A 25,589-nucleotide genomic window follows, 5' to 3' on the forward strand; every position below is an offset into this window, starting at 1 on the left:
GAGCAAAAACATTGCATAAATTAACAAAAAATGACATAACACGCCTCTTCCCCTTTTTACGGAGCAAATGAAGAATAATAATAGGAGAATTCAAAACCCCAAACAATGGTTACAATACAAATAAATCTTGTAACAAAGGGCTGTAGAAGAGAACAAAATAAAGCAAGGAATACACAAGTATAACAAAGAGGATGTTTCCCACCATTCGCGCAGCAATACAAAAAACAACCACAGACAAATGCAAGTACTTGACATCCGAGTTACCAGCAGGCACGCCAGTTGGCCAGACTAGCATGAAGATGATAAGCAGAGAACGTCAACCAAAAGCGCAAGAAAAAAACAACTCAACAAGAAGCACCAGGAAGAACTCTCTTACTCACATACACAAGAAAAAGGTTGGCAAAGATCCAACACATAATCCCTAGAGAGTAGTAAAAAAGAGTAAAAGAGAAGTAAAAGAGGGGTGAAAACTACACCCTGTTGGATTTTGAAAATAAGTCCAACATGACAGTAATTAGGTGTGGAATCACGCACATTTGAAAAAGTGAAAAACACGCACTGTCAGAAAATCATGGCAGTAGATCCTACGCACAGTGGATTTGTAAATCCAGCACTGTAAAGTAAAGTAACAAGTAGAATGTAGGTGACATTTCCACGCACAAGTGGAATATCACATAGCCAGTAGGCTATCATAACGTATACCTCAAATAATAACAATTCCTTTACTGAAACTTGCAAACAAAGTACATGTAGAAACAAAGTAGGTGACATATCCACGCACAAGTGGAATATCACATAGCCAGTAGGCTATCATAACGTATACCTCAAATAATGACAATTCCTTTACTGAAACTTGCAAACAAAGTACATGTAGGAACAAAGTAGGTGACACATCCACAAATCATTGGAAGGTCACATAGCCAGTAGGCTATCATAAAGTATACTTTAATTAATGACAGTCCCCTTACTAAAACTTGCAAACAAAGCACTGTAAAGAATCATGTAGAAACAAAATAAGTGACAAATCCACATACCAGTGGAAGGTCACATAGCCAAAAGGCTATTACAACATAAACCTTGAACTAATCCACGCACAGTAAATATGCCCAGGTGGAGTCAATAATAATACGTTCCAAAATCCATGAAAGAAACAGTGAAAAATTCCACATACAAATATTTGCTTAGAGGTGGAAATGCAAACTGTTAAATTTTAAAATAGACTTGAGAATAAAGTATTCTGCGATACATGCAACCCAATAAGTAAACCCTTGAAGATAAGGAACAAAACAATTTTAAATAAGAGATACTTCTCTCCGATGAGCGACTTCTCACCCGAAGTCCCACAAGGCCAAGGAGAATCCATTATTCTATGACAGCTCCGAGAATTCCACAAAGGAGGATGTTTTAAGACATCACTCGCCAAGTTTTTTTTTCTTTTTCTCAGTGGAAACAAATGACCCAGTTTACTAGAATATAATGGTTTGGGTAAAAATACTGAATATTTCCAAGTAATATTTCTGCTTGGAGGGACAATTCAAAGGAGGATGAAGATGAAGCAGGTTGTGGAAGTTATAAAAAATTCGACAAGACAAACTTCTGTCTATATTTCCTTGTAGCATGTGCATCAGCAGAGTCTGAAAAATACATACTAGAGACACACAATGAGGAAGCAGGACATTTAGATCGTCAATTACTTCAACCAAGAGGTGACATAATAATCCTTCGATTCGATTCAAACGAACTCTCAGAGTTTCCATACTTTAGCAGCAACGTGACAATTTCAACATGACCGTCTGACAGCGCGTCATGAAACAGAGTCACCCTATGTCAGGCCTTACTACACAGTAGCAGAACGACGTTAATTTCCAATGCCCCAATCAAAACGTTCCTGTTAGGCTAGTGATATCATTCACAGGTAAATTCCAATGGGGGAAGGGGAATTGGGACAGGGAAGAGAAAACTCCAAGCTCACTTTGTACTTAGCCAAACTAAATCCCCAACATGAAGATCAGGTTCTTTTTTACGTTTTCGGCCAGCAAACCGTTTGTAACGATCTTTAGCAATCGACAAATTCTGGGTTACAGATTGATGAATTTTAGTTAAATGTCGGTAATGTCTTGGACTGCAGGAACTTCCACATTATCAAAAAGTACATGTGAATTGGGATGCCTGCCAGCGTTGATAAAGAAGGGGGAGTGTCCAGTAGACACATTGAGAGCATTATTATGTGCGAATTCTGCAGTCCATAAATGGTCTGGCCAATCCCCCTCATCGTTCAACAAATAGAAGCGCAAGTACTGTTCTAACTCTTGGATTATGCGTTCAGTCTGACCATCCGTTTCCGGATGAAAACTGGTGGAATAGCGATGATCTACATTCAACCCCTTGATATACTCCTTCCAAAACCGAGATAGAAACTGAGACGCCCTGTCAGAGATTAGAACTTTTGGATCACCATGCAAGCGAATTATGTGTTGGTTGAAGAGTTGGGACATTTGTTTAGCAGTTGGGGTGCCTTTGTAGGGTATAAAATGCGCCATCTTGCTAAATGCATCTACACATACAAGGATGATATCATAACCGTGGGATGAGGGCAGATCTACAATCAGGTCCAAAGAGACCGTGTGTCAAGGATACGAGGGAGTTGGCATAGGTTGTTGGAGACCCTTAGGAGCCTGTCTGTCCGGTTTTCCCCGAGCACAGGTTTCACATCCCAAAACATATTGACGGGTATCTTTGCACATATGTGGCCACCAGAAGCGAACCCTTGAGTAAGTCTTCAGTTTTCGTTATGCCCTTGTGCCCAGCCAAAGGATTGTCATGGCAGTCTTGCATTGCTTTCACTTGAAGTTCTTTAGTAGGTAAATACAAGGTGGTTTCTTGATAAGGTAGACCATGACGTTGTGGGTCTTCTGAGGCCCAGTTTTCCATGTCGAGATTAGTCATTACTTCACGAACCTGCTTCTCAAACGGTTCTAAAGAAATTGTTCCAATGAATTTGTCTTCAGGAATAATTTGTTGATTCTCAACAGCTGAGACTTGATTGTCTGTGTCTAGTCTTGAAAGAACATCAGCTTTGCCATTCTTAGAACCTGGGCGAAAAGTAATTACAAAATCAAAGTCTGCGAAATAAAGTGACCAACACAATTAGCGGGGTGTAAGTGTACGAGCAGATCTTAGGAATTTCAAATTACGATGATCTGTATACACAGTTACTGTGTGTTTCGCCCCCATTAAATATTGCCTCCAATTCTTGAAAGCATCTTTAATTGCCAGAAGTTCTTTCTCGGTTATGGTGTAATTACACTCCGCAGGATTGAGCTTACGGGAGCGATACGCCACCGGATGCAATTGCCCAGTGTCCTTGTGCCTCTGTGATAGTATTCCCCCTATGGCCCGATGTGAAGCATCTGTCTCCAGATAAAAAGGACACAGGGATCTGCATGGTGTAGGACTGGTGCCGTGGTAAAACTTTCCTTCATCAATTTAAAGGCCTCTTCAGCTTCCTCTGACCACTCGAATGGTACTCCTTTTTTCAGCAAACAAGTTAGCGGGAGGATTTTTTGGAAGTAACCATAAATGAACCGTCTATAAAAGTTAAAGAATCCAATAAAACTTTGAACTTCATTGACTGTGGTGGGAGATTTCCAGTCAGTTATGGCCTTCACCTTCTGTTCATCCATTTTTACTCCATCAGGTGATAACACGAATCCTAAAAACTCCACGGTATCAGTGCTGAACAGACACTTTTCCAACTTGACAAATAGGGAATTTTCTCGTAGGCGTTGAAGCACGGCTCGAACTTGATCTTGATGTTCTTCTTTCGTATTAGAGTAAATTAGAATGTCGTCTATGTACACTATGGCACATTGATCTATGAACTCACTTAAGACGTCATTAATAAAGTACTGGAATGCCGCTGGCGCATTGCAAAGACCATACAGCATTACCAGATACTCATATAGGCCGTATTTTGTCCTAAATGCCGTCTTCCACTCGTCGCCCTCCCGTAGTCTAATGAGATGATAAGCCCCTTGTAGGTCTAAACGAGTGTAAATTTAGGCTTCCTTCACCTGGTCAATTAAAACTGAAATGAGTGGTAAAGGGTATCGATTCTTGATTGTTATTCTATTGATTGCTCTAAAGTCGATGCAGGTTCTGAGATCTCCTCCCTTCTTCGGAACGGAAAGAGGAGTTTTTAGCCAAGTAAGGAAGAATCGGTCAGTGTGCCAAAGGTGGGTTGATCCTGCAATTGACTTTATCTCTTTTGCTAATAATTTCCCATTATGATTGTATTATTAATTGAGGCTGCTACCTGGCGATCATCCCACAGGTTCCCGCTCCCAATCTATCCCAGTGTCTCTCTAACTTGCTTGATCTACGGTATACTGCCTGAACCAGAGATGCTTAGGACTTCCTCCAGCCCCTTGTGATAAGAGTGGAGCTCGGGGTAGCCCAGATACCTCTTCAGTATAGAATTGGTATCACTCTTCTCCGTCCGAGATGGACCTGAGTCCCATGTCTAGCCTGAGGGGATCAGTGGGGTGCAGGTATTGCTTTTCTACAACTACTATTTTAGCCATGTCCATCTGACACCAAAGTTCTGATCCACAGAGGGCTGCTCCCAGTGCCTGCTGTTTGTAAATTTGGATCACTGGTGAAATTGAGCAAAAATGAGACCCTTATTGCGCTTTTTTAGCCTACTCCTTTCACTAAGGCACTGCCAATGTAGCTGTTCTGTAAGGGTTAACCCAAGATATTCAAAGGTTTTTACACATTCCAGGTGGGCCCTTTGAGTTTGGGGTGATATCTGGTGGAATGACAAGGGTTTAGGACCATGTATTTAGTTTTTGCCACATTAATATCAAGGCCCCTTTGACTGCAAAAGTTCTCAGAATGTTTTTTTGTAGCCCCATAGGCGATTTGGAAAATAGAAGTGTGTCGTCACAAACCTCAAGCCAGAAGCCTTAATGTCTACCAAACATGGGGCATCACCATCACATTGATTCAGGTATAAAGATCAGGTTGTTGACACAGAACTGCCGGAACTGTCAAGCCAGGTCCTCCCAGGACTGGAAACAAGCATCCTAGGACCGGTTTCGGGGTTTCACCCCTCTTCAGTCAGGATAGCTTGATTCCAGTGGCATGGAGAGCAATTGTGTGTCATGAGGCACAGGGTTGAGACTGATTTGTATATGGCCAGGTCTAAACTGGGGGGGGCATGGTGAGCAAAAGAATGATGGATTTAACCCAGATCTCTTGACTAGGGGTGAATGTTTTGATTTGTTCTGCATTCCGTCCATCAATTGTGTGTCTTTTGCTTTCTCGACCTAAGTTCGCCAGGTATGCCCAGACGTGGTTCCTGGGCTCACTGTGCCACTGGAATCAAGCTATTCTGGCTGAAGAGGGGTGAAACCCCGAAACCGGTCCTAGGATGCTTGTTTCCGGTCCAGGGAAGACCTTGCTTGGCAGTTCGGGCTGGACTGTTCCCATGAGGCACAGGGTCAAGACTGATTTGCATATGGCCAGGTCTAAACTGGGGTGGCATGCTGAGCAAAAGAATGATGGATTTAACCCAGATCTCTTGACTGGGGGAGAATGTTTATTCCGTCCATCAATTGTGTGTCTTTTGCTTTCTCATCCTAAGTGTGCCAGGTATGCCCAGACGTGGGTCCTGGCCTCACTGTGCCACTGGAATCAAGCTATCCTGGCTGAAGAGGGGTGAAACCCTGAAACCAGTCCTAGGATGCTTGTTTCCGGTCCAGGGAGGACCTGGCTTGGCAGTTTGGGCTGGACTGTTCCCATGAGGCACAGGGTCAAGACTGATTTGCATATGGCCAGGTCTAAAATGGGGTGGCATGGTGAGCAAAAGAATGATGGATTTAACCCAGATCTCTTGACTGGGGGTGAATGTTTTGATTTGTTCTGCATTCCGTCCATCAATTGTGTGTCTTTTTATATTTTACTACCAAACAGGCAGCCACAAGTGCAGTTACATTGCGGACAACAGTGTTATGATTTGAATGGTGCAGCAGGTGCAGTAGCATCAGGCCCAAAAAGTTGTCGGAACTCCTCTAAACACATAATATTGCTTTAATTAACTACTTAATAGACAGTCACAATTGCAGTTACCTTGCAGTTAAAAGGGACTTGATTTGAATATTGCAGCAGGTGTAGTAGCACCAAGGCCAAAAGCTCTAGGGACCAGACTTAACGGGCAGTCACAAGTGCACTTACCTTGCACACAGCTGGGTCATGATTTCAATGGTGCAGCAGGTGCAGGGACACCAGGTCCAAAAGCTCTAGGCACCCCACTAACACCTATAATTAATATATATTTTACCACTAAACAGGCAGTCAAAAGTGCAGTTACCTTGTAGAAAACAGGGCCATGATTTAAATGGTACAGCAGGTGCAGTGGCACCGGGCCCATACATTGTCAGAACTCCTCTAAACACCTAATATTGTTGTATTTTACTACTATACAGTAAACACAATTGCAGTTATCTAAAGTGCTAGGGTCATGATTTCAAGTGTGTAGCAGATGGAGTGGCACCGGAACCAAAAACTCTAGGCACCCCAATAAACACCAATTTATATTTTACAACTAAACAGGCAGTCACGAGTGCAGTTATCTTTCAAGCACTAGGGCCATGATTTGAATGGTGCAGCAGATACAGTGGCACTGCCGCCCAAAAAGAGGTTGATCTTCTAGTTTATCTTACACAGGTTCCTAAAATGACAGAGGTTGTCAAAGAAGGGACGAACTCCCTAACAAACAAAGTTATACATTGGTTCAGGGGTATGCGTCATGGCTATTCAATCATTAGCATGATATAGTGGATGTAGAAAGATTGTCGGTCCTAGGGGGCACTGGAGATATGCTAAGAGTTGTATTCAAGAGCACAGCCCTGGTCGAGGGCTTGATGACGATAGACGCAAGGACTGTTTTAAAGCTAATACTGATATTCAGCTAAGCTATAAACTACATAGGGTGTCCCAGTCAGGTGACAATCACTCCTATAGTAAAGCGCATGAGGCACAAGAGATCCTGATGTACTTGAGACTAGTTCAGTGGATTGACTGGAAAGGCAGAATAACTTAGATCCAAATAATGCGTACAACTGTGTAAACCAGAAAAGCATAATTGTAGGCAATGGGTCAGAAGCTTTGCCTAATTATAGGCCAAGCAGAGATGTGGACTCTGATGCTGGTGTTAGTAAGGATGCTCCTGAAACCCCCATAGAAATAAGAGACTAGCCCAACGGTGAGATTTACAACTCTAGAGAAGGTAATAGGATAGCAAGGCTGGGGGAGGCTAGTACTAAAATTGAGACCGTTTTGGATGATGTCAAGATTTTATCGTGGCACGTGGCAGGTATTGGTAGGAAATTGTCTGAATCCGTTTCGGGCACCTTCATTGATACCCATGACATTTGTTGCCTCCAAGAAAAATGGTGTATAAGCCCTGTACATATGAATGGGTTTACTGCCTATTTCATCAATGCAATTCAGTCTGGAAAAGGAAGGCCTTCAGGAGGATTGGTTTAGGATAAATCAAGGCTGTAAAATACAGCAAATCACAGTTGCTTCACCTACTATACTGGCAATCAGATTATCTTTGTCTTCTAGCCTCAAGTTAACCATCCTTAATTTTAAAAATAGCACGGGAAATCGATGCTCTGAGACCGTGGTGGTAAAGGTAATTGATGAGGCGCCTAAAGCCCTGTCTGAAGATGGCTTCCTCTATGTGGGGGTCGATTTTAATAACACCTTTGAACCACTGGGGGTAGACCCCAAGATTTGACTTCTGATCTTGATAATTTGTGATCCCACAATTACATCTTCCTGTGAAGAGATGGTCTGCAAGACCAGTTCAAGTATTAATATTATCTTTGAATCTCAAGGAGGGGGGCTCTTATATCCAAAGGAATGGAGCATCCAAAACCATAAAGTTAAAAAACAGATTTCCTTTGGATGGAAAGCGAATTCAATTTTTCACACTATATTCTTGTAAATGATAAAATTAGGTGAAGCACTTGTAAATGATAAAATTAGGTAAAAGTATTCTTCTTATTTGTTGAATCAATACATTTCAAAAAGGTTCACAAATGCATTTATAATACAAAAATATTATATAACAATAAAAACAATTAAAAAAGCAAATACACGTATCAAGGAGAAAAATAAAAAGACAATACACTATGTCATTCCTGTGTTAATTAGGCTTACTTCATAGACAGCATATAGCACGAATGTAATTTTCCTGTCTATAGTTTGATACGGAATCCTGCCCAATTTAACATCACTTAATAAGGCGTAGACGAGTTTCGGTGGTGTATTTTTATTTGGACCACCTTCTTCAGGACAATGAATTTGTTCTCCTTTTATCATATAGTTAAAACCACAGATCTGTTACATATCAGACCTATAAATAAAACAATAAACAAGAGGATCAACATGTATACCAACATGTGCATACATTTACATCAATTCTATACTACATCATAGTAAAAAAATATATATAACAACCCTATTAGACATCTCCATCATACCAAACTTATTTATCCATATGTATATACAACCAGATCTTTTATACAATGTATAATTTATAAGTGCATCAATCCCCACTGTCAAGAAGACAGAACATAGTCCACTCATTTAACCATACTCCCACACATTCTTTTAGTTCAGTCATAGTTTAATTATAGTTTACACTCACCGGTGCAAAACTGCACTCGGAAGTTAGTTTTGTGACGTCTCCCAATAGTCATCAGGGGTTTTAGGGATGATTTTCTTAATTTTCTACAAAATAGAGGACATATGTCACTTCTATTACATCCTATTCTATCATCATAACAAACCTTATGTCCAAAAATGTATTTTAAGAATGAATGTAAACATATTTTACCTTTCAAGTCTCTATGTGGAATTCTTTATAGATCTAGCATTCTTATTCGATCTAGAAAAAATATATATTTGATCACTTTTAGTTAATTAATTGTCATCTATAAAGATTAGGATCTTCACCTTCTATTTATAAGTATTTACTCATGGCCACCTTACCTAAGGCTCAATTCAATTCACTGTATAAATCCAGCAATGTATTTATAGTAAACCAATTATTATTTGTTAAAAAAATGTTTTCACAGGCGAATATCGGTTTATCTCCCAGTCAGGTACCTCGTTCGTGGCTGTAAGAAATACATATATATATATATCTATATATATATATATATATATATATATATATATAAATGACTATTTATTATATATCGTTTTAGTCACATAAAGCCTAATCTCTTTATTACTATTTATTATATATCGTTTTTAATCACATAAAGCCTAATCTCTTTATTGTGGCTTTTTATCATATCTCTATTATCATATCTCTATAGTATTTCTATACCTAATGTAGTCATAGGCCAACAGCTCTATGTATCGTACTACCAATGGTTTCTTGGTCGAAACCAGTGGGGTGTAACAAAAATAATAATAATTATAAAACTGGTTCTTGCTAATCTATTCTCATTTCATATCTTTCGTTGACTCCAATACTGGCTCAACTAGTCTGCCCATTCTATTACCCTCATCGGCATTAATGTTCCATCACTTCTCGTAAATCAGTACGGTACCTCATATCAGCCTAGCGTGGTATCCGCAACCTTCTTTTCGTCACGAGCCTTACTATTGAGGGCCATGTCTCTTATTCAAAATATGTGCTAAACCAGTAAATTCAGATACCGTATCAAGAGGTTATTATCCCTATCTTCCCTGTACGTCACCTCAAGTGACTACGATACTAACTCAACGGGTCTACCCAGTTTGTCACTCCTACGACAGTTTAGATATTCATCCCAAGCTAAATAAACTTATATAATCCCAGCGTGATGTCAGTCACCATAGTTATTCACATGGCTCCCTAAACTCCTATATTCCCAGCGTACTACCATTAAACCTCATAAGTCACAGGTCTCACTCTTAGCTAACATATAGCTTATTAAAACACTAATCTCACCTCTGTTCCAACGAACCGGGCATCCCGCTGGTATTCGTCACGATCGATTCTCGTGTACGCTTAACCTCTATTTAAGCTTGTTACGTCCATGAACGTAGGACTTACGTAACGTAGCTAACGCGTCTCCCTATGATGACATGTGGCTTTTGAGAATTCGAGAACGGGCTAAATTTTTTTTCTTTTTAAACACTAAATGCAGCTTTATTGAGATATGATTGTCAATGGCTTCACATTCTGTATTTACGGGAAATTACATTTATCCTGACAGCATTTGTTATTATTTATCCGTTGCCCTAATGCCAGTCCTTCAACTATTTTAAGTAAAGAAAAAAAGTTTTTACGGATTTATAAATAACATCCATTTTATCTAAATCGTTTGGTATATCCTTATATATCCTATGAATTTCAGTATATGTTGTCATCAATTACCCCACTATCACCATCTTTGTTTACGAGTCTATTTAAAGCTATAGAGGGGCCCTTTGTGTCTTTCCGATAATTTTTCATATGTTACCGTATTTAAAGCTGTACAGGGACCCTTTGTCTTTCCAATTACTTTTCATATATTACGGTGCTCACAAGGATGTACCCTATTGTTTCCACTTGTATTGCCTTATACATCTGTGAATTGATACCTAGTTGTCATGCATCCATTCTAGATTCATATTATCAGGGAAACCACCAGTTATATCCCAAATATTAATATCAGTATTTCAGTCTACTTAATAAGCAATTCATTTTCATATGTATTTCACGATTCTTGTTTCCTATTGTTAGTCAAGATATTAACACAATACTATTAAAAGTGTGAGCACTATCTCCTGAATTTTTCAGGTTTCAGGTTGCCCAGAGAAGTTGTTTCCAGGCCCACCTGGTTGTGGAAATTGTCTGAATATCGTGTGGGTCACGAGGCAGGCTTGTAGGTAGTATTGCCGTTAGGGATGTGGGCTGTTTGAGATCCGCTTCAGGTGTAATATAAAGAATCCTAGCAACAGAATAGTACCAATTTCTTGAAAAGCTGCGCTGCGCAACCAGGTAGTAAATGTGAAAATACGGGACATCAAACCCTCCGCATTCGTATGGTAAAGTTAATGTGTCCTACTGATCTGAGGTTGTTTACCTCCCCACACAAGTCTCAATAAATGTGAACGTAGTGTTGTGAAAAAGCCATTAGTCTACGTAATCGGGATGTTTTGAAATAGGTATAAAAATTGGGGCAGCACGACCATTTTGATTATCGCTATTCAACCTGCCATTGTCGTGTAGTTCCTATATTACCTATACAGGGTCTGCGCGTTTGGATAACATAAACTGTGGGATTGGTGGCAGACTGATTCCGTGCACCCCCACCGGTTACGTTAGCCTGTCTGTATCAGCTAGCTCACAGTGCCATTATAATCTCCTTATCGGGGAGAGAATAGTTTCTGGCAACCTCAGAACATGACAACCCTGATCCCCCAGGATCGTGGAAACAATATACTACTTTTCGCTCAGTCACTCGTGCTCCCTTAGTTCGTCTCAGAGATACACAGAATAAACAGGCTGGCCGTTTCAATAAAGATTTATTGAATAGTTGTTATTCCAGTGTAGAACAGATGAGCTGCAACAACCATTAGACAGTAGCAGAAATATATGATTAGCTGTACTACGAAAGTAAAGGGAGGGTACAGTTCTACCATCTTGCAGTAATCATGAATATATACAAGTACATAAAATACATGATAATAAGTGCGTACTCCTACGATGCCTCCCTAACTAGATGTACCTAAATGTACCTAGCATCTGTATAGGTGTTATGCCAAGAATCCCTCTAGGATCTAGTCAGCCCCATTACCTGAGAATGAGAATAGGGGACCCCGTCCTGGTCTCAAGTTGGACACCCCGCAAGGGATTTTAGACCACTGCGAGCTGGAGTGTCTGCCTGCAGTAATCTCATCGTCTCTGGTCAGTGTGTCAGCTGGGAAGTCACGGTCTCCTCTCTCTTTCTAAAGCAAGACATGATGTATATATACCCACAGGTCTCTCTACCTTGCTGTGTTACTCTGTCGGCCTTTAGGATGACGTCGGGCCTGAACAAATATTATACAGGAGATGGTAGGTCTGCTGTACTTCCAAGAAACCTCATGCATAATGTATAAGATTTGAACTAGGGAAAACCTGCGTTCTGAATGCGGTGTCGTATCTAGGTAAAAGGTCAGTGCCTAAGAACTGTTATTTATATAATGTAGGGAAGGATATAGGTGAAAGGTTGTGAACTTTCATGAAATATAACACCATGGTCAGAGGTAATTTTAACCAAGGCTCGATTACCCCCCCCCCCAATTTATCCATTGCCGGGCCGTAATTAAGCTGTAGTATTTGATCTGACTTTTTGTGTATATGTATACCCAAATATTAGAGTCCTCGCACCATGTTAGTGGATATTCAGTATTTCTGTCTCAGGGGGCGTCTGTCAGTTGGAAAATGTCCGATTTACCCCAATTTATATGTAAGAATGACAGGATACCAAAATGAGTTATCTCCAGAAGTATGGGTCCCATGTTATCATTGGGATGTCTCATGTAGTGAATAATATCATCTACCTAGAGAATGATGAGCAGCGGAGTTGTTTTAAACTGAAGGTCCCTGTGGTGGTGCTTCTCCTGTAAGTGTGGTACCAAAGGGTCCAGTGTGATCACAAACAGAGGGAAGAGCGGGTAGCCCTGGCGTGCCCCAGAGTAAGAGTAAAAGCGGGTGTTAGAGTGCCATTTAGCCGGATGCGCGCTCTGGGGTTTGTATATAGCAGCCTAATGATGGAGATGAACCCCTGTGGTAATCCCAGTCTACTCCGTGTGGAAAACAGAAATGAGACTCTAGAGAGTCAATGTTTTAAATGAATTCTTTATTGAAAACTTTCCCCACATATAATACATAACATAGATATGAGAATGAATAAAGCCATCACCTGAAGAATTGACCCCCATAACAAGATGAAGAAAGAAAAAAAGAAATCAATTCTTCCAATGGCATGAGAAAGAAAAAAGAGAGAAACAGTGTCTATAATGTAAAAGACAAACAAAATCATTGCAAATAATTAAATCAGCAGTGAAGAGTCATATAAAATACAGGCTCAAATATTTGTAGACAAAGAAGCACATAATGGCAATTCCTGTGCTACTTAATAATTATTTAATGCTTTCTTGTCACCCGTGCCCCCCCCCGTGGCTATCTTGCGACTATCTTATTAGAGGGGCCCAGATTTCCATCCCCATTTCTCTTGCTCTACGCCATTTTCTAGCATATACTGCAGTCTCCAACCTGTATACTGCCAATAATCTACCTAGCCACTGTTGACCTGTTGGTAGAGCTGGATCAAGCTAGTGTGTGGCTAAACAGAGTCTGAATACTGTCATGGCAATGAACAGAAAGGCCTGAACCTGCCCCGGGAGCAGAGGACTACTTACTCCAACTACAATTAGCTGTGATGACAGATCTACTTTCTCTCCCAAGTGAGATTCCAACATAGTGCCAACATCCCTTTTAATTGTATCTAGGTCGGGGCTGGAAGCAAACATGTGTACAATGTGTGCAGCTGGACAGCTGCACCGTGGGCATGTCGATCCCGCGACTCCTCCCCATTTTGTAATCTTCTCTGGGGTTATATAGAGATTAAACCATGTTTTAAAACATTGCAACTGAAGGTTGGCTGCAATACATGATGTTTGGGCCATATATAGTGAATCTCCCGCTTCGCCCGCTCCCACCAATAGTCATTCATAACAGCGGTCACAGTGTTTAGATAGGTCATCCTGCATCGTCTCATTCAATTTTTTATAAATCCCTCCAAGTGTACCTGACCCTTTAAGCAATATCTCTACCAACGGCACCGAGCAAAACCGCTACTGCCCCCTGTCTTCCTTGCTAGAAAATCTCTTATCTGGAGATATTTAAAAAATTGTCTGTTCTCAACCCAAAATGTCTCCTTGATCGTATCAAAAGCAATCACTCCTGTCTCATCCATAACATCACCAACCATCCTGACACCTTTGTTGTACCAGTTTTTCATATGTCCGTCATTGAAAATACTAGGGAGTGACACATTGCTATATAATGGCGTATAAGCATTAATAAGACCCAGACTGAGCTTTTTCTGATCTGAGGTCCAGATTTTGTAAGCGCAAGTCAACGTCTTAAACTTCACCCTTTTGTAATAGTTAAAATCTGCATGTCGCAAGAGACAGCCGCTAGTCTTTGCCCCTAGTAGCAGTTCGTAAATTGAGGCGGGGCGGCCATCTACAGCTGACCTGTTTCACCCCTAAGTAAAATACCAATTTTATATAATATTGCAGCCCAATGGTTTAGCTGAAGGTTAGGTACCGCCCAGCCACCTCTATCTCGAGGTAGCGTTGAAAATATCAGCACCCTCCGAGGGTGACAGTTAGCCCAGAGAAATGTAGTAAGCATCTGATTCATAGACTTGAACCAAGCGTTATCAATGGTCAAAGGAATTGCCCTAAAGAGGTATAGAATTTTTGGCAAAAACAGCATCTTAATAACATTGAATCTCCCCACCAATGTAAGCTTGAGATGATCTATTCAATTAAAATCTGCTTTAAATTTTGGAAGTAATGGGCCCAGATTAGTTTCCACAATTTCTGACACATCCGCCATTATTTTGACCCCGAGGTATATTGCCATCCCTACGACCCGAGGGTAATTCATCTGGAGTCCCTTGCCAACAACAACAAGGGTTTTGTTGGAATTAAGTCGATAGCCCGATATATGACCAAAAATCTGCATTTCTTTTTCAATTTCTTCTAATGCGCCCAGTGGGTTAGGGGTCACAATTGCTAAGTCGCCGGCATGCACCAGGATCTTAGTGCTCCCCCCATTACTGCGTACTGCCAAGATCTGATTATTGTCTATAATCTTCCTAATTAATGGATCAATGTACAAAGCAAATAATAGGGGGGAGTATGGACAACCCTGACGAGTCCCCTACTAATCGAAACAGGATCTGACAATTCCCCCATTATTGCTACTCTGGCCACCAGGTTGCTATAAACTATTTCGATGGCTTTGATAAAACCTTCGCCTATCCCTCTACTCTCAAGTGCTGCCCATAGTAGAGACCAGGAGACCCTATCAAAGACTTTCTCCGCATCTAGCGGGATTAGCCCGATAGGGTCTCCGGTGGTCCCTGCAGCGTCAAAGGGAGCAATCACACTTTGAACTTGATCGATAGTGCTCCGGCCAGGGATGAACCCATGTTGAGTTGGTGAGACCAATTTCTTAATCACGACCACTAGCCAGTTAGCTAAGATCTTGGCATATACCTTAGCGTCACTATTGATTGACGTGATAGGTCGATAAGACACAAGCATCTTAACCGATTTCCCTTTTTTGGAAAAGACCTTAATATTGGCCGAACCCCGTGAATTAGGTGCCCCCTGACCAGATTGGGCCTCTAAAAAGACATCCACCATTAATTCCAGTAGGCAGGGAGCCAATTTTGTATAGCATTTCCCCAGGTTGGAATCAGTGCCTACCGCCTTCCCATTTACCAAAGAGCTGATGGCACCAGCAACGTCCTCTGCTGTGATGAGTACCTCCAGCGCCTCTCTTTCTTCCCTTGATAACTTTTCCCCTGGAAGCCCTGGAAGATAATCATGAATTTCCTTTTCACTACCACTGGTTTCTTCAGTATACAAGTGTTGATAGAATCGCTGAAAGGCAACCCGTATATCAGAAGGTTCTGAGACTAACCCGTCCCGAGGATCTTCAATTTGCAGTATCTCCACTGTGTCACCTGTTGTCTAGTGCGCAACGCAAGCAGGTGTCCCACTCTCTCACTGCATTCATACATTTTAGATTGCCAGGCGGCATACTTCCCTGCAGTTTTGCTCACCGAGATTTCTAAAATTTCAGACTTAGCTAATGCCACAAGTGTTTGTGCCTGCCCCACATCCCCCTACTCGTAATTACATCTACTAATCGCGCCTCTGCTTCAACCAACTTTCTTTAGAGTTCCTGCAAGTGCTGTTTACCCTGCTTCTGGGACCTCCAGCCATACCTGATGTTTCCCACTCTTATTCCAGCTTTCAGAGCGTCCCATACCACCTCCACCCGTGTACTATCCCTATTCTCCGATATGAATCTGGGAAGCCGTATTCGCATATGCGCAATATATTCCTCATCGTAAAGAACAGCTCTGTCAAAGGTCCACCGTGGTGCCACCTGCTTTGAGGATTGGAATGAGATCTCGAGGACTAACGGATTGTGGTCTGACATTCCGTATGGAAATTTAGAAATCCGGCAGTTTGTCGAAAGCTCCTGAAACACAAAAAAATAATCTAGCCTAACGTGTGACTGGTGTGGGGCGGAAAAAAAGGTATAACCTACATCTTGGGGTTCTTGCGAGGCCCAAACATCAATTAATCCATGCCTCATCCATAAATTGACCAAAGACTTAAAGACTTTAGGCTTACGGCCACATTATAAACTAGACCCTACCTTGATATTATTGGCACTCATATTTATATTGAAATCGCCACAAATAATTAAAGGCAGCGGCCATCCAACAAGTTCCATATTTAACCAATTAAAAAGGGCAGGATCGTTAAATACTGAACCATAGACCAAGCACAGCGTTAAAGAATAATTATCCGCATTGCATGGAGTGATGGCCCATCTGTCAAGTTGATCAGCCTTTGAGCGTGGAAAACTGAGAGTTTTTCTGCAACCCCTTTTGTGCGTGTTCCTTGGGTTGTGGTGGAAACCAGCAGATATCCTGCTAGTTTGGCCATCTTATGTCTACCAGCTTCTATGTGTGTCTCTTGCAAACATACTATGTCTGCCTTCAAATACTGAATGCCTTTATTAACCCTATGCTTTTTTGAGGATTATTTAATCCACAAATGTTGAAAGATGCCATTCTTAACTTACCCCTTCCCATTTGTCTTAATCAGGAATTTACATAAAGACCTCAATGCTATCAATGCCATTTCATAAGATTCAACCCATTGGACCAGCCTTCCACCGGATAGCTTCCCCGCCCCCCCAGACCTCCCTCCTCCCCTACCTCTAGGCAAAAAAGGTCCAAAGACCCTTGTGATGCCTCCTGCATGATACTGCTTCTGACCACCACCCATCAAGCTCCCCCAAGTAGACTGCAAAAAAAGAAAACAGTGTGAATATTTGTCCACGTTCATCAGCCCTCAGGATCTTTCTGATTTGAGATTCCTGATATTTCTCGTAAAAAATCCTGTGCTTCAATTTTAGAAGAAAAAACCCTTATATTTCCCTGATGAATGACTTTGAGCCAAGCTGGACTCAGTAGATACACCTCACCGCTGATCTTCTGGAAGGGAGTAATTAGTTGTCATAGCCTCTGCCTTCTTTCCATTGTAGTATGGCAGAAGAGTCAGGCCTGCCGAAGAAGGAATGTCCCTCAGCCGAGCGTCTTGCTTGAGGCCGCGCCTTATCTAAGACTTCTTGTTGCAGGAGAAAGTTGCCAAAGAATATTATTTTGAGCTCTAGGTTTATCATTCACGTCATTCTGCCCCTTCCTTTTTTTTAAGCATGAGTGGAAAACGATGTACAAGCTGCACTTCTGTGTCCCAATCCCAATATGCTTGTTCGGGGAAACCGCCCCTCAACAGGCACAGCACAAATCTTCTGATGTCTTCTCCTTCCGCTTTTTCCGGTATACCCAGTAGCCCTAGATTATTGCGCTTCTGACAATTTTCAAAGTCTTCAAGCTTCCACATGACATCCGTCATCCGTGATTCGTTTGCTGTGACTTGTTGGACAGTGCTCTCAACTCCAGCCTCTAATGCCACAACTCGCTCTTCCCGCACCACTGTTCTTTCAGCGATTTTTATGCATGTTTTATTTACTTTTCTAATGGCCCCTTGTAGCATCTTCGTTGCATGGTGGGCCCTCTTATGTTCCTGTCTTGCTTCAGTCTGGATCTGTTTGAGAGTGGAGTATAGGAGGCCCATCAAGGGAGATGCCTCAACCGCAGACCTTGGTTGAGAAAGCATTTTATTTTCCTTTGTACATTATCATCTGTTGCCAATCCTCCATCCGCGATTCCAAAATGTGTAGTGGAATAATCCCATTTTAATTGGCTGGATTGGCTATGATCTGATTTAGTTTGCCTGGTCTCCGGCGCCTTCCAGCCTTTATTTCTATTTATCCGTGTCTGAGAGGAAAGGCGCTTTTGCGTGCTGGGGTTAGATAGTGAGCTGTTCGAATCCATCTCTGAATCTTCCAGTGCTGATACCTCATTCTCGCTGACATTAGATAGCTCAGAGACTTCATTGAGGGAAAATAATCCCCCCCCCCTTTCTGGGGTCCCCCCGATCTTATGTTGTATCTGAGAAAGTTGAGGGTTAGCTAGTAAGCCTTCATTAATAACCTGCTCCTTATTCTCATATTTGCCTGCCATGATATTACCGTCAGAGCCCTTTGAGCCCCCCTGTAAAGGTTCACCTTGACCCAAACATAAAGATGTATGAGGTGCCAGTCCCATACTTACACTGTCCAGGTGTGAAAGGCTGTTGCCACCCGAAGCCGGCACCAGTGCAATTTCAGCATTAGCATCATTTGCAGCTTCTCACTTCTCTTGCACTCTTCCACGGCTGGTAAACATCCCTGGGATCACTCGCTGCTTGACAGGGCCCGCCTCCTCACCAGGACGCTGATCTTTGTCTTTCAGCTTCCCCGGCACCGCCTCCCTGTATCCTGTTGTTGTTGCGGGAGTAGCGTCTCCTGCTTTCTTCCCGATCGCCATCTTCCAAGCTGCCGGGGGCCGCCTTGGGTCCCCACGGGTCCAGCTCCGTTTCCTGTGGCGCCAAATTCCACGCGGTCCCGTGGGGGTTTGGGCTGTTTATGTGGCATGCTGATAAGTTGGAGCTGGCGTCTGCCGTTGCTCCAGTCGGACAGAATCTTCAGAGATGCCCGGATCACCAGGTGAGCAAGTTCTGTAACTCCCGCCTGCGTTCTTCCAAACTGTCGTTTCCAGCAATGAGTTTTGTAGAAAATTGACATCTAGAGTAGGTTAAACCAAGTTTTTATCAAAAGTTCCATGGAGCCATTGATGGATGGTTTACCACAGCACCTCATGCAGCCGCCCTTTTGCCTTGTGACGTAGTTTTGCCTTAGACTCTAGAGAGTCAAATGCTTTTTCCGCACCCAACAGTATTGCTGCAGCAAGAATATTGGGTGAGATTCTATAATGTGCCACAAACAGTGCGCACAGATTCAGGACAGTAGATTTATGTGGGATGAATCCTGACTGGGATGGGGATATTATCTGGTCAATGAGAAGAGAGTCTGGTGGATAGCATTTTGGCCAGTATTTTGGTATCGAAGTTTAGTAACAAGATCGGTTGATAGGAGCAGCAATGTTGTGGGTCTTTGCTTGCCTTGGGGAGTGTTATGACCGCTTCATAAAGTGTTGGTGGAAGCTCCCCAACTGTTACAAATGTGCTTTCCCATGCTCACCTTGCCCCATGTCCGCCTTGATTAGATGACCTCATAATATATGGCACTGAGTGTATGATGATTACAAATCATTAATCAGGCTCATAAATAAGGCCGTGATATAATTTGAATCATGTTGATGGTCACTTAAATCATGTATATGCTTTCATTTAAATTATTGTAATGCCTTGTTAAAATGTAAAGACAATGTGAGAAACTTTTAGTGAGCATCAACTGCCAAACGTGAGTTTCAGTGTGTATTATAATATTGAGGCAGTCACAAACTCTTGAAGAAACGTGTGCTTAATGAATATTCAAAAGGTGTGCACATGAGCACTGTCACAGGCCCTGTAAAGACAGTTTGGTAAAAGACAGTTGGGCTCATGAATATTCAAAGACACTCACACATGTTACTGAAGGCAGTTCGGTAAGATACTGTTGGGCTCATGAATATGCAAAGATACTCACACGCCCCTTCAACGTGAATGAGAGGGTATTTAGACCACTCTCATTCGCACTCGACGCTTGGCCTTGTTTACCCCTCAGCACTTACCCGGCTCCAGCTCCTGTCTTCGTTCCTCCAGTCCTGTTCCCTTCAGTGCTTCTTGAATTCTGGCTGAGGTCATCAGTCAGAGGGGCTTCCCCTGCAGCTTCCGGGCATCTCGCTTCACGCTCCATAAATCCTGCAATAGAAGAGCACAGAAAAAGATTAAAACAAAGGTATTTCAAGTTACAAAAGCCTCGGTGAGTGTTTTAACATTTATCTACAAAGCACGCATTTTCTCAGGTTTTTAAAGACTTTACAAGAACATTATTTTTGAACTTGAGAAGGAATCAAGTTCTTAAGAATTATGGTGAGGAGTTACCGTATTTCCTGACAATAATTGGCATCAGGAAACCGAGACTTGTGACTCTATTTTACAGTGGATTTCACAAACGCTGTTAGCCAGATAATTATCACGAAGCTAGTGAAGCTTCAAGGATAATTGAATTTACGATATTATTGTACTACTGCATTTATTTGTTTTATTATTTTCTTTATTATATATTCCTCATTATTCCTGGATTAGATTAATCCTGAGCTAAGAAACAAAAGAAGATTCGTGGCATCTGATCCAGACTATTCAATTGAAGGATTCAGGTATCATAGAAGTAACATGATTGATGTGTATTTATAGTTGTTTTAGATTATTAGTGGAATATTGGGTATTCCAGATAGCTCCTCTGATAACTAGATTGCAGAACAATCAGTTAGCCTGTACTCAGCCTAAGCAATTATTAGGTAAAACTTTATGAATAACTGTAGTCACAGGGCATGATAATTTAGGAGGCTCGTTAGTGGATTTACACATTGTTTATTCTCTGTACTATAGGAGCCTTGTGGAAGGTTTAACATATTTCTAACTATCCTGTTGCATTCCTGTTCCCTATATCCAGTGCACTATCAACCCCAGCTGAATTCCTGTCCACAAGTAAAGACTTCTGGAAACTTCATTTTTCTCTTGTCTCTTTTTCGTCCCAACCCCTTTCCCCCTCGAGACTTTCAGAGTTACGCTAAGTTATCTATCCCTATTGTCACGCTGCTAGCTTCTATAGGGTCTGGGGAAATTATAAGCATTAAGACAAGTCGCAGTTATCAAGGTGAAACAATCTGGAGCACAGATGAGTGCCTCATAACAGAAGGCCAAGCCATCACTTGTTTCATCTTGATCACGACCTAGACATGGACGTCCCTGATCAGACATCGCAACTAACTGATATTATTACAAATCTGCAAATAGAGATTCAGCAGATTAAACAGGAAAACCACACCTTGAGAGAGGAATTATTGAAAAGTAGGTCTGACTTCACTCAATGAAGAGAACCCAAAAACACAGACCATCGCCCCTTCTTAGCACCACAGAAATTTGGTCAAAGTCCTTTCGCAACTTCTGGTTCTAGTCCTCAACGTCCTGATCAAAATTCACAGGTAACAGTGGTCTCTCCTGCTCCTGTGCCTCTGGCTAACCCTGAGCGCTTTTTAGGTGATAGTTCCCGGTTTGCTTCCTTCATGAGTCAGTGCCATTTACACTTCTTATGCAAACCACAGGTGTTCCCTACTGACACTGACAAAATTGCATTTATCATTTCGCAGACTGGACAATTCCATTAATAGAAAACAATGACCTCCTTTTGCACAAGTACATTCGACTCAAAGATGCCATGTCCCGTTTGTTTGAGCGTCATACATTCATTCAAGCTAGTGATAATAAACTCTTAAATCTACAACAGGATTCTAAGGACCTTATCACAAATATGACTATTTTTAATGGTCTCCTGTCTGAAACCCATTGCCTGGAGGGAAAGCGTGTTTCTCTCTTTTACAGAGGTCTGATTGACGATCTAAAAGACTCTTTAGCTCACATTGTCGACTTACCTGATGACTATTCGTAATTTTTAGACATGGTTGTGAAATTAGACAACAGACTAGGAGAACGGAAGCATGATAAACCGAGATTAGACTCCAGGCTTATTTCAATTAAGTCCAAGAAAAAAGACAGTGAAGACAAATCAGAACCTATGCAAATTGAAGGGCTAAAAGGCACATTAAACTCTGAAGAAAAAGATAGACTAAGAAAAGGGAACCTTTCTCTTTAGTGCTGCAAGGCCGGTCATTTTGCTCGAGATTGGCCCATAAAGCCCAAAAAGAAAAAATCAATAGCTAGTCTCACCTCAAATTTAACTGAATTGGAAAATTAACTGTCTCAAAGGATGAAGAGATCGCTCCTTTGGTAACTAATGACCTCAAGATCTCTCAATATGTTACTAACACTATCAACCATGTTCCCCATCACATGACCATTCGAATTACGTTTATTGTCTCAGATCATCAAAGGTATAGTTTATCTGTTTTAATTGACTCAGGCGCTACAGGTAATTTTTTATATAGCTTTTGCAAAATAATTTGGCATTACACACGTACCCAAAGAAGAACCGGAGCCAGTAAGGGCAGTTGACGGCTCGGCTTTGTCATCTGCCTTGTTCGTTTTCACACTTCACCATTGACACTTGTTTGTGAAAATGGTCACACCGAGCAAACCATGTTTAATCTCATTGATACTCCTACATTTGGGTTAATATTAGGAATTCCCTGGTTGGAACTGCACAATCCAAAAATAGATTGGGTGCAAAGAACAGTGACATTGAATTCTGCGTTCTGTAGAACTCACTGTTATAAAGAAACACAAGATCCCATTCATCCTTTGTATTGTGCTTCTACACTTGCACAAACCACTACCATACTACCTGCACATTATCAAGACTTCTCTCCAGTACAAGCCACACAATTGGCACCCCATAGGGTGTACGATTGCAGAATAGATCTAGTGCCAGGAGCAGTCTTGCCCTGTAGTAGGATACATGCCCTTACTGACCCTGAGACGCAATAATTAAAACAATATCTAGTTGAATTATTGCAATTAGGTTTCATTAGGCATTCCACATCTCCTGTCTCTTCCCCACTTTTCTTCGTGGCTAAAAAATCTGGAGATCTTCGCGCTTGTATGGATTACCGTGCAGTAAACAGGGTTACGATTAAGAATCGTTACCCATTGCCATTAATCCCTGTATTACTAAATTAAGTCAAGGGATCTACCATTCATACAAAATTAGACTTGCGGGGCACCTACCACCTCATTCGCGTCAAGGAAGGTGACAAATGGAAAACTGCCTTCCACACCAAATTTGGACTTTTTGAGTACACAGTCATGCCATTTGGGCTGTGTAATGCTCCGGCGGCATTCCAATATTTTATTACTGAAGTACTGCACGACTTTCTTGACGTCTGTGCTATCATCTACATAGACGATATCTTGATCTTTTCCAAAAATTAACAAGAACATATTCAACATGTTCGTGCTATTCTCCAAAGATTACAAGAACATTCTTTATATGCAAAATTAGAGAAGTGTGTATTTCATACCACAACAGTAGAATTTCTAGGTTATTTTTTGTCCCCAGAATGTATCACAATGGATCCAAAAAAGGTGAAAGCTATTCTTAATTGGCCATCCCCTAAATCAGTTAAAGACATTCAGGGAGTATTGGGATTCGCTAATTTTTACAGACGATATATTGCCCAATTTTCCAAAATTGTCACCCCAATAACTCATTTGTTAAAAAAGGAAAAACCTTTCACTGGACAGAAGATGCAGAAAAAGCTTAAAAAAATTAAAACAAGCATTCACCACCGCTCCTAGGTTGTGCTACCCTGACCCAGACAATCCATTCTTTGTAGAAGCAGATGCTTCTCAGGCTGCTTTAGGAGGAGTTCTTTTACAAAAGAACCCCAGTACTGGACATTTGCATCCAATAGCGTACTTCTCAAGAAAATTACTACAGCCAGAACAGAATTACACGGTAGCAGAACGTGAGTTGTGGGCCATTAAGGCAGCCTTCAGTGAATGGAGACATCATCTGCTAGTGGCCAAAGACACAATAACTATTTTTACTGATCATAAAAATCTTCAGTTTTTTACCTCAGTGAATGCCCTAACTCCCAGGCAGATGAGGTGGTTATTATTTTTTAGTGAATTTGATTTCATAATAACATATCGTCCTGGCAAACAACAACTGTTATCCGACATGCTGTCTAGAATTGATGAGAAGGAAACTAAAGAACAGTCAACAACTTCACCTAGCATCATCCCTGAAAGCAAGTTAATCACAGTGACTCAGGTTGACACGTTCTTCCAAGATATTAAGACTGCATCTCAAGTCATTGATTCACACAAATGGTTGCAAAACACAAAAAACTCTAGAAAAGATGACTATTTATTTCATAATGGTAAATTATTTATTCCACAAAAAGAAATAGACGCCAAATCATAGCTTGGCACCACGATTCTGGATTAGCTGGTTACCCAGGTACACACAAAACTTTAGATTTATGTACAAGAAATTTCTGGTGGGAAAACATGCAAGATGACGTCTGGGAATTTGTTAAATCGTGCCCAAACTGTGCGCGGAATAAAACACAGCATATAGCACCAGCTAGTCGATTATATCCATTACCTATACCTCCCACACCATGGCACACTATTAGTGTAGACTTTACCACCGAACTACCTAAAGCTAATAAATGCACAACCATCCTTGTAATTATGGATCTGCTGTCCAAAATGAGCCATTTTATTCCACTTCCTAAATTACCCACTGCTGTAGAATTTAGCAATATTTTCTTTTTTTTAAAAAAATTTTCTTTATTGATTTTATATCATCAAACAGCCGGGACACAAACATTACATACAATATAAGCCAATTAGTAATATCATCAAAATGGAACACAACATAAGCAATACAGAAACATGAAGTTCTATTCATAGCCAATTAAGAACTGGAGACCATAATTTTAACCCAAGTGCCCTTCTATTCTTGCCCTTTGTTTTATAAACAGCAGTTTCCAGGTGATAAACAGACAATAATTTGGCTCGCCAGAAACTAAAGACGGGTGGTTCAACATCTAGCCAATGTGTAGTAATACAGCAGCGAAAAATAGACATGCATATAAATAAGAATCTATCCTCCAAATCAGTTCTTGAACAAACACTACTAGTTTGTACACCTAGGATAACAAGTTCAGCTGACATTTGCGTTTGGACACCTAGATAAGTTGACAAAAAATTCTCTATATCGCGAATGAATTGACTTAGCTTTGGACACAAAAAAAACATATGTATCGTATCTGCTGCATTTAAATCACAACGGTTACACTTATTCACTTTGGCTGGTGCCCATCTTGCTAATTTAGCAGGTGTATAGTATAAATCATATATGGACATAAAATGTTGACTCATTAATGATCCATTATATAATGTTTTAAAAGAAATTTCTATAACTCTATGCATGTCCAGTCTTGGCACATTAAATTTCTTTATCCATTTATCTTCCAGCATCAGTATATCATCTTGATAATACGCCATCAACAATTGGTAAATATGGCCAATTCTTGGTCGTTTCCGAAGTGCTTCAATAATTTTAACCTTCTGAAACACATTCTGATTTTCAGAACAATTTCTATCTAGAAAACTCTGAATTTGTAAAAACTTTAAAAATTCAAATCGTG

The sequence above is a fragment of the Triturus cristatus genome, chromosome 2_1, assembly GCF_964204655.1.
Source record: "Triturus cristatus chromosome 2_1, aTriCri1.1, whole genome shotgun sequence".
In the NCBI taxonomy this organism is placed as follows: Eukaryota; Metazoa; Chordata; class Amphibia; order Caudata; family Salamandridae; genus Triturus; species Triturus cristatus.